Below are 14,887 nucleotides of genomic sequence, written 5' to 3'. Positions count from 1 at the left end.
TTCCACAGACTTGCCACCTGGGAATGGACATTTTAGACTGAGGTTGGGAAGATGGGGAAGGTGGCAGATGAGATCTAAGCTCTAGTGTGTTGCCACTGGGAATCTGTTTTTTTTAAAAAAATGGAGGTTTCTGGGACTTAACAATATAAGTGGTTAAGGATAAAACAAAATGTCAAGAGGATCAATGCAACTAGACCTGAGTTCTGTTGCAGAAGAGACATCAAGACAAAAGTAATACAGGAAATGGAAGACTGTGATGACTCCATTTTATTAAAACAAACAAACAAAACAAAACAAAATATGCTTAAAACCTCATCAAGATTGAACTATTTCCATAACTCACAGCAAACTTAGTAATAACTCTGGGAGTCATTTATGAATATATACTTATCATGCTATGTATACTCAGTCTGTTTAAGTTCAACCTGCCTTCCCAAGAAATATGTAGTGCAATCAGCTTTTATATCCAAACTAATGCATAGATTTAATCTTGTTATATATTATTCCATGTTTCAGACCCAGAATAAAGTATCTGTGTATTTATGTGTTTTGGTGATTACTTGCTGAAAGAATTCAACAAGTTGGATATTATGTTATAGATGCACCAAACACCCATCTGCATACTGGAAGTAACCTGTGGATATAGCTTGACAGCATCAATTTGCAGTACTGTTTGCTTTTCTAAGTGTTTCAGGGTCATGGGGTGGGTCCATCAAATTTGTTCCTTATACAACTCTATTAAAGACTTCTGTTAGGATTCCATCATTTTTTCCTATTTCACATTTTCTATGCTGCTCAACAAATACACTGTCCATCAAAGCAAACTCCGTGTTTCATTCTCTAATGCAGCACAGAGACGTTTTTGGTGCTTCTGTGGTTATCCTTAATGTGTTAACCAGCACAGAAAACAAGTTTACGAATGTGGAATATTCTGAGACTTGTGGAGAAGCTATTTGTGTGTAAACATTAAGAAATCAGCACATGGGTGTTGAAGGAATGGCCTAGCTGCTAACACTTGTTGTTCTTCCAGATGACCCTGTTTTCATAGCCAGAAACCACAAGGAAGCTCAGAACTTTCTGTAGCTGCAGTCCTGCGGGATCTTATACCCTCTTCTGACTTTTGTGTATACCATACATGCCCTTGTTACACACACATACATTTGAGCAAAACATTCACACACATAAAAACATTTTAAAAACACAAAAGAAAAAAATAGTGAGGATACAATTGGAGAAAAGTATTTACCTTTAAGCAATATGGATAGAAAGAGTTCCATAAATACAATCTAAAGAAAACACAATTGTCACACAAAGGAACTCTGCTGTGTCTTGTTTTATATCAGTGACACTTGCCCAATGGGTTTTGGATACCACATGGTTTCACATTGTTTCAGAATGGCCAAAAAACACCGATTAGTTTTCTTGGAAGGGAATGCTGGAATATGTTAATACAGATAGAAAAAATTGATGGATTGATGCTTTTTATAAAACATTTATTTGTTTGTGTATGTGTGTTGTGCTCACATGTATGATTGCCACCATACGCATATGAAGGTCAGAAAACACACTTCCTGGGTTGGTTCTCAACTTCCTCCATATGGCTTCCAGGAATTGAACTCAGGTCTTCAGCCTTGACATCAAGCTCTTTTATAGGGAAAGCCATCTCACCTGTCTATGCTTACTACTTTTCTGATATTTTAAATAAGATGATATGTAAAATGGTAATTAATGTATTCTATGGGCTATAATCTAGCACAGTTTTTATAGTAAGCAAGAGAAATGTTTTTATTTGTATCAATAGGGCTTTGATGGTCCATCAGTGACTATCCCTTTCTCATTTTGCCCAAGTTGAAACTTTCACAACATATTCTCAAAGATCTTACAGCATTTACTGATTCATTCTTCTGACCATGAAAAGCAGTTTAAAGCCATATTATAAGATATGTCTTGAAACATTTTAATTTCACTATATATTTCTAATTACAGCCCCAGAGTTGTTATATATGAGAATCAAGAATTTTCTACTAATGAACAACTCTCTTCTTTGTCTATCTTATCAATATCTTTCATAGAAATCATTTAAATTATTCTATGTATGTATTAAAATTCATTTGTTTTAAATATTAGCTGTGTAATTATTAGATATCAGGCACTTTTCCAAGCTTTTATACATTGTAATATATTTATCTCTTCCATAGTTTTTTTTTTTTATTCTGTGTTGGTATTTTGCCTACATGTATGTCTACGTGGTGTGTTCAGATCTTAAAACTACAGACAATTGTTAGTGACCATGTGGGTGCTGGGAATTGAACCCTGGTCCTCCGAAAGAGCAGTCAATACTCTTAAACATTAGCGATTGCTCCAGTCCCAGATTTATCTCCTGCCACATCTCTTCAAGATAGCCATTTTGTTAGCTGCTGTTCTGCAAATGAGGCTCAGGTACTGTGAGGTTATTTACTTACCTAGAATCATGAGTGTTTATGTAGAGACCAGTCTCAAGTAAATTGACTCCACAATCCGTGATATCAAACATGATATTATCTCACCTTCTGCCCCTATGACATTGTTGAAGTTCCACATAGCAACCAAAGCTGACTGATGACACAGAAGATGGGCACATGGTATCTGTGTGCTAGACACATTCTGATGCTGTGCTCTCTGTTATCTTGAATATTACCTTACTCTTTATCCTTGTCAGTTTGTAATAGCCAAATGTATTTCTCTGATGAGTAAAATATAGACGAATGTGGAGTATGTCATCTCTGACATAAATATTTAAGAGCATTGCTCAACTCTACAGTCTCTGACTTTCTATGGTAACATAAGAAGAGTATACTGATTGGGAATGCCATAAAATCAAAGTAGCTCAGAATACTGAGTTGCTACTTAGATGGCAATTTCCTGGGAAAGCTGCCCGGTATCATTCATATGAATCAGAAATAAATATTTGAGATGTTAAGCCACTGAAATTGTAGAGCTATTTCTTCGGGTGCCATAATACAAATCAATGATTCTCTACTAGAGGGAAGTCTGTCTTCCGAAGGTTATTTGGCAATGCCTAAAGATAGTTTTGATTGTCACAGTGGGAGAGGATGTCTTCGCTAGCAGCTAGTGATGAGGTCAGTGATTCCGCTGGGCCTTTTATAATGCAGAGTAGTGTCTGCAATAAAGAAATACCTGACACAAAAGGTCAGTAGTGCTGAGGCTGATGAACCCCGGTGACCTAGACCATCTTAAAACCCTTATGAGTCACAGTGGGCATGAGACCTCTGAAGCAGTTAAACAGAGATCGCCTATGCTGATCAGGGTTTCAGAAGTCACCAGAGAGAAACTTCACTTTAAGACACCTGTCAGCATGAACTTTCTAAGTGGAGACTGAATACAGCTTACCTGTGTAATTTCTACAGAATTTAGTTTCATAAACAACCATTTATCATCGTTGCACAGAAGAAAAAAAATTCTGCCTCTGTGCTTTCCATCACGATCCTCTGCATTTCTTTTATAAAGCAGTGGCTCCTCTAAGACCTTACACAACCTTGCAGAAACACAAATTATCAGTCAGCCACACAAACACATGAGGTTAACTGGGGTTACCAGCCATGGGGGGTGGAATCTCTCCTGTGACTGACTCCTGCCAATTATAATTAGGCACATGAGTTCCTGGACTTAAAAAATAAGATTTTTAAGAAATAGTTCCACCTGGGGTTTGTTCCTACCTTTATTGTTTCTAAAGAGGTTGCATAATACCTAGGTTGTGGAAGCAAATGACTCATTTCAAATGTAAAGAATTTAGACACTGTCTTTGGGAACTACCCAAAGGGCATGTTCTTCACTTAGCATCTACTGAAATACACTCAGAGTTCTGCTGTGCAACAGTGTTAGCATTGAAGAGTTAAAGGTCTAGGATTTTGATGTTTCCAGAACACGGCTTGACACATTTTCTATTCAACCAGTGAATAATTCACCATTTTGGGGATGAACCATTTCTACAGGGATGATTCTATCATCCAGAAGGCATCACAGAAAACTGGTAATGACTATAGATATACTCCAAGAAAGTCTTCTCTTAAGAATTAAACAGTAAGATAGATGTGACCTAAAAGTAACATTTTGCTAACTTTTATTCAGTATGATTGTATCATCCTAGAAAGAACCATCAGACTAAACTTTTTTCCTTGCTGCCAAATCAAAGCAGAGGATGAATTGAAAAGAAGAAAATATCCGTGCAGTACATGTTGTGCCAAGGCTATTCAAGAGAAACTGCTAAAGATCTCTCCATGGTAAATAGTTATATGCCCTTTAAATGCCAATAGTAACAAAACAAAAATCTGTAGTACTTGCTATAAAATGGGGCTAAGATCTGGAAGTATCAGCTAAAATTAAGATAGAAATAGAGAATCTTAAGATCTCTCAATGACCTTGTGTTTTAGTATCTTCACCTTAAAAAGACCCATGAACAATGTGCAGAGAGTGAGCAACTTTGTAGTAATCAGTCCCAAATGAAATATACTTATCAAAACCCCTAATCAGGGATCTTTAGAGAAGTTGAGTGTGGGTAGGTATTGAAACAGCCGAAGGTAGTGGATGATTAGAAGAAAAGGTTATCTTCTAGACACATCATGACAGACATAGATATGAACTTACAGAGACACTGGCAGTATGCACAATACTGCACAGGCTCAAACCAGACAAAATCCTAGCACAGAGAAGGGAAAGTAAACACAAGATCCCATGCCTAATCAATAAACTGCTTGTAATTGATGTATTCTGGAATGGTAAAATCCATTTTATCCAATACAGTGTCATTATGTATTCAATTATGCCAAGAAGTAATTCACCAATATAAAACACACTTCATATTTCTGCCTGCTTTTTGTTTTAGTATTTTTTTCTTAATATATTTTTGAGACAAAGAGACAGAGATAGAGAGATGAGTTTGATGAGTAGGGAAAAAAACTTAGAATGTTGGGTAAAGGAAAAGAATACAATCAAAATACTTTATATAACTTATTAAAATCATACTGTCCTTGAATATATAACTAATATAAGCTTGTAAAATTGCAACATTGTTTAAAAATGTGCATCTGAGCAATTTAAAAACTTGCCTGCTATCACCCAAATAATAAAGATCTCAGTCAGAACTTGAGCCCTACTTCTGACCACAAAATGTACATTCTATCTGTTCTGTCTCACAGTCTCCTTGATCAAAATGTCAAAGAGGCTTTAAAAAACTTCAATTTATGCATAGTTTTATACATTTGTTTATTTGTCAAATATATTTGTCTATTTAGCACCTGCTACACTTTCCCTTTACCTATTCTATTAAAGAAATAAGACCAACCTTGATGTCATTTGCATAGCACCCTCTGAACCTTTCAGAAACCAGTTATTCTGTGTAGTGAAGATCTGTGTAAGTACCATATATTAACAAGAAGTTAGAGTCAGAGAGATGTCAATTCCCATCCCAATTCCATAACTAATCTGTTTAATTCCTCAGTGGTTGTGTGGTCTACAAAATGGTATTATAAAGACCCAATTAAATGAGAGTGATTAGATGTCTCTTTGCAAACATCACTATGCGTGCTTAACATTCTACTTAAAAAGTAGAATAACCATGCTTATATCTAAGGATAACGTTTTCATGTAAGGTGGATCTATTTGATGTGACCATTTATTTTGCAATAGAATTTGGAACATTAAGGTATTATATATAATGTCCTAAACTATGGTATGGGGAATGGGAAGCACTTGGGAACTTCATTAAGCCAGCAATAATAAGAGAAAGTAACAATTTCCTGAATATGCTTGTAGATCTAAGGGAATCTGGGACTAAAGTACCATGTGGATGGGAATGAATTTCCAATAGAAAAGGAAAACTTTTTCCTCTGTGTTTGCTTTTTTCAAAAAGAATTAACAGGAATAAAAGTAATTTGTCAATGTAGAAAAATTCTTGGTGATTATACATCAGTCCTTTATGAGTACATACTACAGTTTGAAAACTGGTCCAGTAGAGGAAGCCTTCAAGAGGCTTTAGGACTCACAGAAAATTATTGTTTTTATTTCAAAGAAATTCATGTGTTTTACAAGAAGATGAACTGAGGAATATTTTCTATAACCAGTGGGTGAAAATCTTCAGGTCCCTGATACCTCATTGTTCAGGAGGCCTCATGAGTTACCAAGCACAGTTTGTGCTTTATGATGGTCTTTTAATTTGATATGTCATGAGTGCCACATCAGAGTCCACACTATAGACAAGATAACTAGCAGTATCTCAGCAATAACAAATATATTCACAAGTTTATTTGTATGTGTCTATCTGTATATATGTATGTGTACACATGTGTAGGTCATAAGGGGACATCAAATCCCTGGGAGCTGGAGTTACAGGCAATTATGATCCACCTAACACTGGTGTTGTCAATCAGACTATGGTAGTCTGAAAGAGCCACAAGCAATAACAATCACTGATTCATCTTTATAGGACCTAGCAAATATATCTGTCAGTCATAGACAGTCCTTTAGTATTCCCACAACTAAAGGGTCGGGGATCATTGTATAAGAGGGGTGGAAAGAGTATAAAAGTCAGAGGCAGTGGATACCTACAGGGAAACACTGCCTTCTGGACATAGCAGGGCAGCTGTAAATATGAACTCCCGGCAGTCAAGACAGCATGCACGGACCTATGCAAGCCAAACCAAGATGAAATGCCAGCATGGAGAAAGCAGTTAAATGCAATGTTCTCACCCTAGTAGAGGAGCTACTAGCGATTATTAGCTCTGCAAAAATAAGAAAGGTCACTCTTTCCTAAGAGTTTCCCCCAATAAGTCAGCTGTGCTCCAGAAAGAAAAAAAAAAACCACATCCGGGAATGTCCAGGCAGCACAAATTTGTCTGGGGGAGAAAGTAGTTCACAAAGTGGGGTAGGAGAGGAAGCAGGAGTACATCCTGTAAAAGTTGGGAAGCAGTGTATATCACCAAAACAAGTATGAAATTGTTGAATAACTAATAATAAAATTAGATACAGGGCAGGAATACTAGGGGCCTTGGGTATAACTGACGGGAGTTTCAGGTACAAAGTAGAGCATGCAGGAGAGCACAGATATGGAGACACTGAAGACGTAGTGTCTGAATAGCACTTCTGTGAAACTGGCATTGTTTATAGATCATAAAGCACTCCCATTTGACTAAAGATTTTCAAACAACGTAATGCAAAATTTTGATGGCATCTTCAAATACCTAATGTGGCTAAATCACTGAAACATGGCACAGCTGCAGGTTACCTTTTCACTGAAAGATAATTTGGATTTCTAACTTAAAATTGAATGACCTCTTCATTTGACTTTTATTACCTTAGTAGTATACCCAAAGCATCCAAATAGAAAAGTGTTCAGTCATCTCAAATGCTTAGACTTTATCTGACACGAAGAAATAACTGTACAGAAAGAATATGGAGGAAACACACCACAAGTTTGTGCTGAATTCTATTCATTACTTGCCTTGACTTTTAGTGTGTTCTTTTTCTTGCCCATAGCACAGTGACCTGAGATGTTCTTGGGTTACTAGAGTCCCTGAAGTCTGATATACAGGCTCCCTGATATTCTCACTCTCTGCTGAATGAAAACATTGTGTTGGTTTGATTTCGTTTTTACTTTGCGGCATAGAAAAGGCAGCCCCTGTGTCTCTTCCAAGAACCAGTCCTTCCATATAGGTTTGGACCCATGAACACCACTCACTGAATACATTAAGTAGATGATAACTCCCAGCAAAAATAGACAAATCAGAATCATTTATAAAGGAGGATGCCTTGACAGTAAAGCTACTGATCATTGTCAGGGCTACAACTAACAGAGGAAGGATGCAGTTGGAGACAGAGATCACTTGAAACAGACATGGACATATCTATGAATGCACAATGCATCACCACCCTGAATGATGTTGCCTGGGTGGAATATGATGGCATACATCGAAGCGCAGCAACTGGGGCAGAGAAAGGGACTTGTGTTTCTTGGATGGATCTATGTGCTAAATCACATGTTCTGCTTTGTTTTCCCCTCATCTTCTGGCTGTAAGTTCTCAACATTAAATGATGCATCAGTGAAGGCACCTATATATCAGCGTTTAAAACCCAGGCTTAAGTTGAATTCTATTAAAACCAGGCAAGCCCTGGCAAATCACAAAGGCTTCTTCTAAACAGCAGTGGGTCTGAAGCAGGGATTGAATTGGAATATGACAAACGGCTGGGAAATGAGAGGATGGAAATAGTTAGAGCTTTTGCTAAAGAAGGTGGTCGTGCAAGGAAAAGATAAATTTAAATGGAAGAAAAATACTTTTAGGGGAAAAAACATTATTTCAAATGTACATTATGGCTTTGAATAAATGTTCATTTTTTTTTCAGTCTTGACAGTTAAATAGGATACCTATCATATTGAGAAAGTTTACTTAATATTTTTAGCCTATGGAATTTAAGGCAAAAAAATATAATGTTCTTCAGAGTCTGGGCATTTTTATTCAATCTTTTTATGATGAGTTGTTTCTATATATTTTATCAAGGTGATAGGATATTCAATAAATGAAAAACCTAGTATAGTTCGCTCAGACCCTTAAACACCTAAAATTATGTATTAGAAAAAAGGCAGCGTGCGGCTTGATGCCATCCACTTAGCTTTATCCTGATTCTGATAGATTTAGAGGTTTGGAATACAGGCACTAGTGAAACTCATCTCTTTTCAGTCCATTTGCATTATCCCACTCAGGGTCCTTGGCAAAATAAAGTGCCCCTTTTATGTGGATTGAAATGTGTACTTAGACCAGAAAAGTGCATGTGTATTCTGTGGGAACAAACAGCATCCTGCTGTTAAATACATTTCTTTGTTACTGTAGTTTCTACGTAAGTACAAACTCATTTTGTTTTTAAAAATGTCCCCCTCTAATGGCTCTTTTACCTGTAGTGAAGACCCAGACATGAGCTACAGTAAACAGATTTCTCCACAGAATGTTCTTATGCAAAACCAGTAATGAATAGATGTATTTCTTTTGCCATACTGTTTCACATGGCTTCTGTGTTCATCCCAGCTCTGTGAACTTCACAGAAATATGTGGCTCTGTGAAGAGAAAATATTCTGATTTCACACTTGGGAGAGTTATATCAAATATTTATAAACACAAAATAAGTTCTTCTCTATATGCATGTTCTTAATATACACACAGAGCTATTTCTGTGCTACATGCACATGTTAATACACACAGACATACATACAGTTACTCCTGTTTTACATGCACATGCCATTGACATGCACATGGTCACTTCGGCTCTACATGCACATAGCAATAATACATCAGCCCAAACAAGTATGGTCCCACACATCCTTCTCTAGGTAAACAATGTCATATTAAACCAATTTCACAGGAACTATCCCAGATGATATGTTTACTACAGTAAGTGTGTCTTTCATACCCTCTGTCTTGGAAGCAAGAGCTAGACCTTCTTTAGATAGCTGTAGGCATCTCAGAAAACAACTTAAAATAAAATTAATGTTCTGGGTCTCTCAAGTATTTTCCAGTTATATACTGAGATTTAGTTACCAAGCAAAGAACTAATTAATGAGGACGCAAGGCCTTGCAGGTTCCTGCTTGTCTGAAATCACATAAGTTCAATAGTTGATAAAAATGAATGGCTGAAAGCATGAGAAAACCACAACATTTGGTAAAAAAAATAATGGCTTTAAAAATATTTTCATTAGCTGTTCTCTAGTCATACTTGAACACGGAATACTTCAAATTTAAACATTTGAAGCATGTGTCATGTCATTTTTCACACAGAAGCTGATGATTTTAAACAGTTTCATTTATTATTATGAAGATATAAATGAAAATATTGCCAAACTTCCAAAGTGGGTGAAGGCACTGCTTATCAAATACAGAAATAAGATTGCAATTATTTTGATTTCTAAAAGAAATGTCTCCAAGTAGAGACATTTCTTTATTTCTTCATGTCAGTCTATCATGCAAACTCCCATTTGGTACCTACTAGATTTTTTATTTCTATTTCTTTAACAGTTTAAAGGGTATGGTAATTTACAGCTAGTGCCCAGAAACTCTTAGAGAAAGAGGTCATTGAAAGAAATCCATTATTATCTATATTTCTTTTTTTGCATTAGTTTCCATCTTGCTATTTCAAGAATAAAAGATGTATATAGGCAGTAAAATGGTCATAGTTAATGCAATCAGGAAATACTGAATGTTAAATGTTAAACAGTATAGAAAACTTATTAAGCAACTGCTAAAATCTGTGGAACTCAAGGAGATCTATTTTTTGAAAAAAGTATAAAATAAAACTGAATTTTTCTTGTGAACCTTCAGAAGCTACATTTGTTCTACATATATCATCTTAGCTGATTAGCTAGAGTTGTTTCATGGGGAATAATCAAAATGTCATCAAGAGGTCAATAGATTACTCATTTTTGTAGACCAAATTGAAATTCCTCTGTCTTCTGTATTGCCTTTCTGGTACCTATGTTAGAATGCTTATTGCCCTGTGTGCCTTGTGTATTTCTTGCCATGGCATCAAATTCCAAACGTTTCTCATCTTATCTTAAATGCATGAATCCAAAACCTACCCGAAGTCTGTAAATCACCTTGACTCCCCCCAACAAAACCACCTTGTAAAAGATTAGTTGTTATACAGTCAGTTTTCTTACCAAAAAATTTTGTAACCAAATTTAGCATCACCTATTTACATCTACCTTCCTATTATTTTTATGCTTATATAAGCTCTCTTATATAATATACCATGTTAGTCATACACTATTAATATTTAAATAAAAAGAAAAATTATTCTAACTACAGAGTTGGAGAGGTAACAGGATATACTTGGAGTTTTTCAGTTCAACAGAAGAATTCTGCATAAAAGGTTTACCAAGGAAATGTAAAGCAGGTAGCAACTTTCTTAGCTTCTTACTTGCTGGCCCAGTTTCTTAGCACTTGGGGACTCCTGGGGCTCTTTGTTTTGATGATTGGAGAATTGAGTTTTACAAATTTAGTACTAGCTGCAAAAGGTTGTAATTTGAGCCAAAGCTGAACTGTAAGTTTTGAGTTGAGGTATTCTTTCAGAATTATTATTTTTTTCTCTTCAAAGTAGAGTCACTGAGGATTTCAGTTAAACAAAACAAACTTTCCCTTTCTTGGGAAATAAATGACACGAGAAAAATGAAAATAACAAAGAAAAGTCTTAGTGTGAACTTGGTGATGTTTTGCTGCCGAGAGGGAAGCAGAGATAGGTTCTGACCTCTTATCAAAAGAATAGGAAAACGAGGAGCATGGAAGACTTAGAAACTTTGGGCTCTGGAAAACTGATTGAAGAATATGAAGAGAATAAAAAGCTAATCTCAGTGGCCTGGTCGATGGGCTCAGTGGGCCAACAGAAGATGAATCAGTGGCTATTAGTTTAATCATCCACATAATTAACCTTCTGATTAGGAGTCAAAGACACGAAGTCTTTCATAGTTAGGGTTTCTGTTGCTGTGAAGAGACACCATGACAAAGGCAACTCTTATAAAGGAGAAACATTTAATTGGGTGGCTTACAGTTTCAGAAGTTTAGTTCAATATCATCATGGTGGGATATGCTGGCATGCAGGCAGACATGGTGCTGGAGCTGAGATTCCTACATCTTGATCAAAAGGTAACAGAAAGTGAACTGTTTCACTGGGTGTGGCTTGAGCAAGTACGAAACTGTTAAGTCAGCCTCCACAGTTACACACTTCTTCCAACAAGGCCAGTCCTCCTAATAGTGCCACTCCCTGCGGGGGGAGGGGGGTGTATTTTCTTTCAATCCACCACAACATCATATGATATCTCATATACCTGGAAGAGCTGGTCACAGCAACATCACCAAGGGCTTGTCTCCTCAAGGAAAGTCATGGATGATACATCTTGAAATAGGTTTAAATGCTATAAAATGGTTTTATAAGCTCTTGTTGTACCTTGTATTACGCAATAACTCTTTTTCTTTTTCTTACCTTTAAAGCTAGTTACATAGGCTTTTTTTTTTTCTTTTTTCAGTTCTCTTCTGGTAAAAACATTGATAGAAAGTGAAATTGTCAATTTAAGCATTTTGTTCTAAGAATGAGAAGAGTTGTGAGAGCCACAGTTATGTTTTAAGTTTTAATTACGGGACCTAGGAAATCCATAAAACAAAAAATGCCTCTAACTGGTAAGCCCAAGCATAGATACTTCCTGAAATGCTGGTGAATGCTATGAAAGACAATAAGCACATGTCTTTACTTCCCTAAACAAGTTTGGTTGATGCAACTGCATAGGATGTGCTTAATCACATGCAGATGGGAGGTACATAGGCAGGAAATACATTAGTGTATTTGCTTACACATGATTGGACTTGATTTGAAATATGGTAGCCTTAGGGGTTTGCTTTTATAAGTCTCTACAAAATGTGACTCGTTGCCACTTTCAGGGAACCCTGGAGTGGATCTGGCTAAAGTCCATAATCCTGGCCAGTATTTAATTAACATACTTTAAATTTGATTCAAAAACTGTCAGACTGCTCTTTCTTATTTTCAGGTTTAACAGAATTTTTTTATTGTATTAGTTCTTCAGTAATTTCATATGATGCATATTGATCTTATTCATATCCCTTCCTGAAGTAATACCAGATCCAGTATTCATTCTTTCCTACACTCACAACTCTATATTCTCTCACCAGACCCCACATCAAGTACAACCTGTACTGCCCATATGTGTATGTGTCTGTGTGTGTGTGTGTGTGCTGCCTCCTACTAGAATATGATCAACTTAGCAGAGACCACAGCTTTTAAGAAAATTGACTCTCTTCCAGCTGTTATCAGTTACCCATAGCATCTTAGCTCAGGGTGAGACTTCATGCCCAGATTCCTTCTCCCTGTTGAGATTTTGTCTGGTTACAGCTTACAAATGCTGCCACAACTGCTGTGAATCGGTGTATGCAACTACTCTTCTGTGTTTGCAAATCATTGTTTCCCTGTTTTCCTTAGGAATTCCTGAACCTTGGAAAGAGAGAATTTGTTTTTAATCCATATCGCATTTTTTTCAATTTATTTTATTCTTGGATGTCACCTCAACCACATGTGGAACTGATTAAAACCTGCCATTTGGATATGCCTGTGAGGGACGTTTTTAAACATTAGATCATTCAAAGTGGGAAGACTCAGTTTTAATCCAGATCTTCTTAAATGGGACAACCCACCATTAACCTGGGCTACACTTTCTGCTGGCAGCCCATATATAGGACACTTATGAAGGAAGCTTGTTCTTTTCTTTGTTCTGCTTGCCCTTACCCTTGCTCACAAGTCCATTTCTTCACTGACCTTAGATTCTACTTGCTGGGAATTCTGTTGTGTACTGAAGATCACCTGAGACATTCAGCTTCTGAATGTTTCAAGACTGAACAACTATTGGATTATTGGGCCTTCTGTTTTGGTAGACAGCCATTGTTAGTCTAGCCAGACAACAGCCTGTAAACCATTCTAATGTATCCCCTTCATATAGATATAGAGATAGAGATAGATATAGAGATAGAGATAGATATGTATGTATAAATATATATAATTATATACATAAATATATATGTGTGTGTGTATGGGTATATTAATTCTATAAGGTCTTTCTCTCTTGAGAACACAGGCTAACATACCCCCCAATTCCTTCCAACCTCCCTACCCACCCAATTTCAAATTCTTCCTCTCCCTATCTCTCTCAAAAGGAGGGAAAAAAATCAAAACAAATGAAAAACAAAACCAAAAAGATATTTGCATTTGGTATCTACTGGGAAAGGGAAAAATCATTTTCTCCAATGTTGTCTGTAGGTACATCAACCACACTTTAGCGCAGATCCTATTACTAGGAGCAGTTGGCCAACAGAATTTGGACTTCTCTAAGTGTGGGTTTATGTGTGTTGGTGTGCTTGCTTTTCCTTTTCTTTTGGTGTGGTGGTTTGTTGGGGTTTATGCTTTGTTGTAGTTTTTTTTTTTTTTTTTTTCAGTTTTGAAGAGGGGAATTTTTGGTCAGTGTGTCTCAGCCAGCTGCTGGGGGAAATGAGAGGTACAATAACTTAAAGTATTATTCAGGTGACATTTTAGAGAAAAACAATGACATTCTTCCTACAATTTGTTAAGAAGTGACTGTGCTTGGAAGCTTTTTGTTACTGTGTTTTCCGATCTTTATAAACCTCTGCAAAGACTGATAAGGCACAGCCTGTACCCAGCGAACTATGAGGTGCCTTACTGGAGTGAAGCAAAGCAGTTCACACGATTTAGAACTAAGTCTACTTATTATATAATAACAGAGGAATTGTCTTAACATTTGCTCAATCAAAAAATTTCATATTTAGGTCCAGGAAGGTGAGCATCCAAACAGGCTAAGCTCCCACAAAGCCAGTTCATGTATTAGGATCGAAACCTAGCCGGGCGGTGGTGGCGCACGCCTTTAATCCCAGCACTCGGGAGGCAGAGGCAGGCGGATCTCTGTGAGTTCGAGACCAGCCTGGTCTACAGAGCTAGTTCCAGGACAGGCTCCAAAGCCACAGAGAAACCCTGTCTCAAAAAAAAAAAAAGGATCGAAACCTAGTGCCATTGTCCTTGGCTTCTCATCAGCCTTCATTGTCCGCCATGTTCAGAGAGTCTAGTTTCAACCGATGCTTATTCAGTCCCAGTCCAGCTGGCCTTGGTGGGCTCCCAATAGATCAGTTCCACTGTCACAGTGGGTGGGTGCTCACCTTCCTGGACCTAGATAGAAGTGGGAGGACCTTGGTCTTCCCGCAGGGCAGGAAATTTGGACTGCTCTTCAGTATCGAGGGAGGGGGAATGGAGTGGGGGGAGGAAAAAAGGAGTGGGGATAGGG

Source organism: Chionomys nivalis, chromosome 7 (genome assembly GCF_950005125.1).
Source record: "Chionomys nivalis chromosome 7, mChiNiv1.1, whole genome shotgun sequence".
Lineage (NCBI taxonomy): Eukaryota > Metazoa > Chordata > Mammalia > Rodentia > Cricetidae > Chionomys > Chionomys nivalis.
This window is presented reverse-complemented; position numbering follows the sequence as displayed.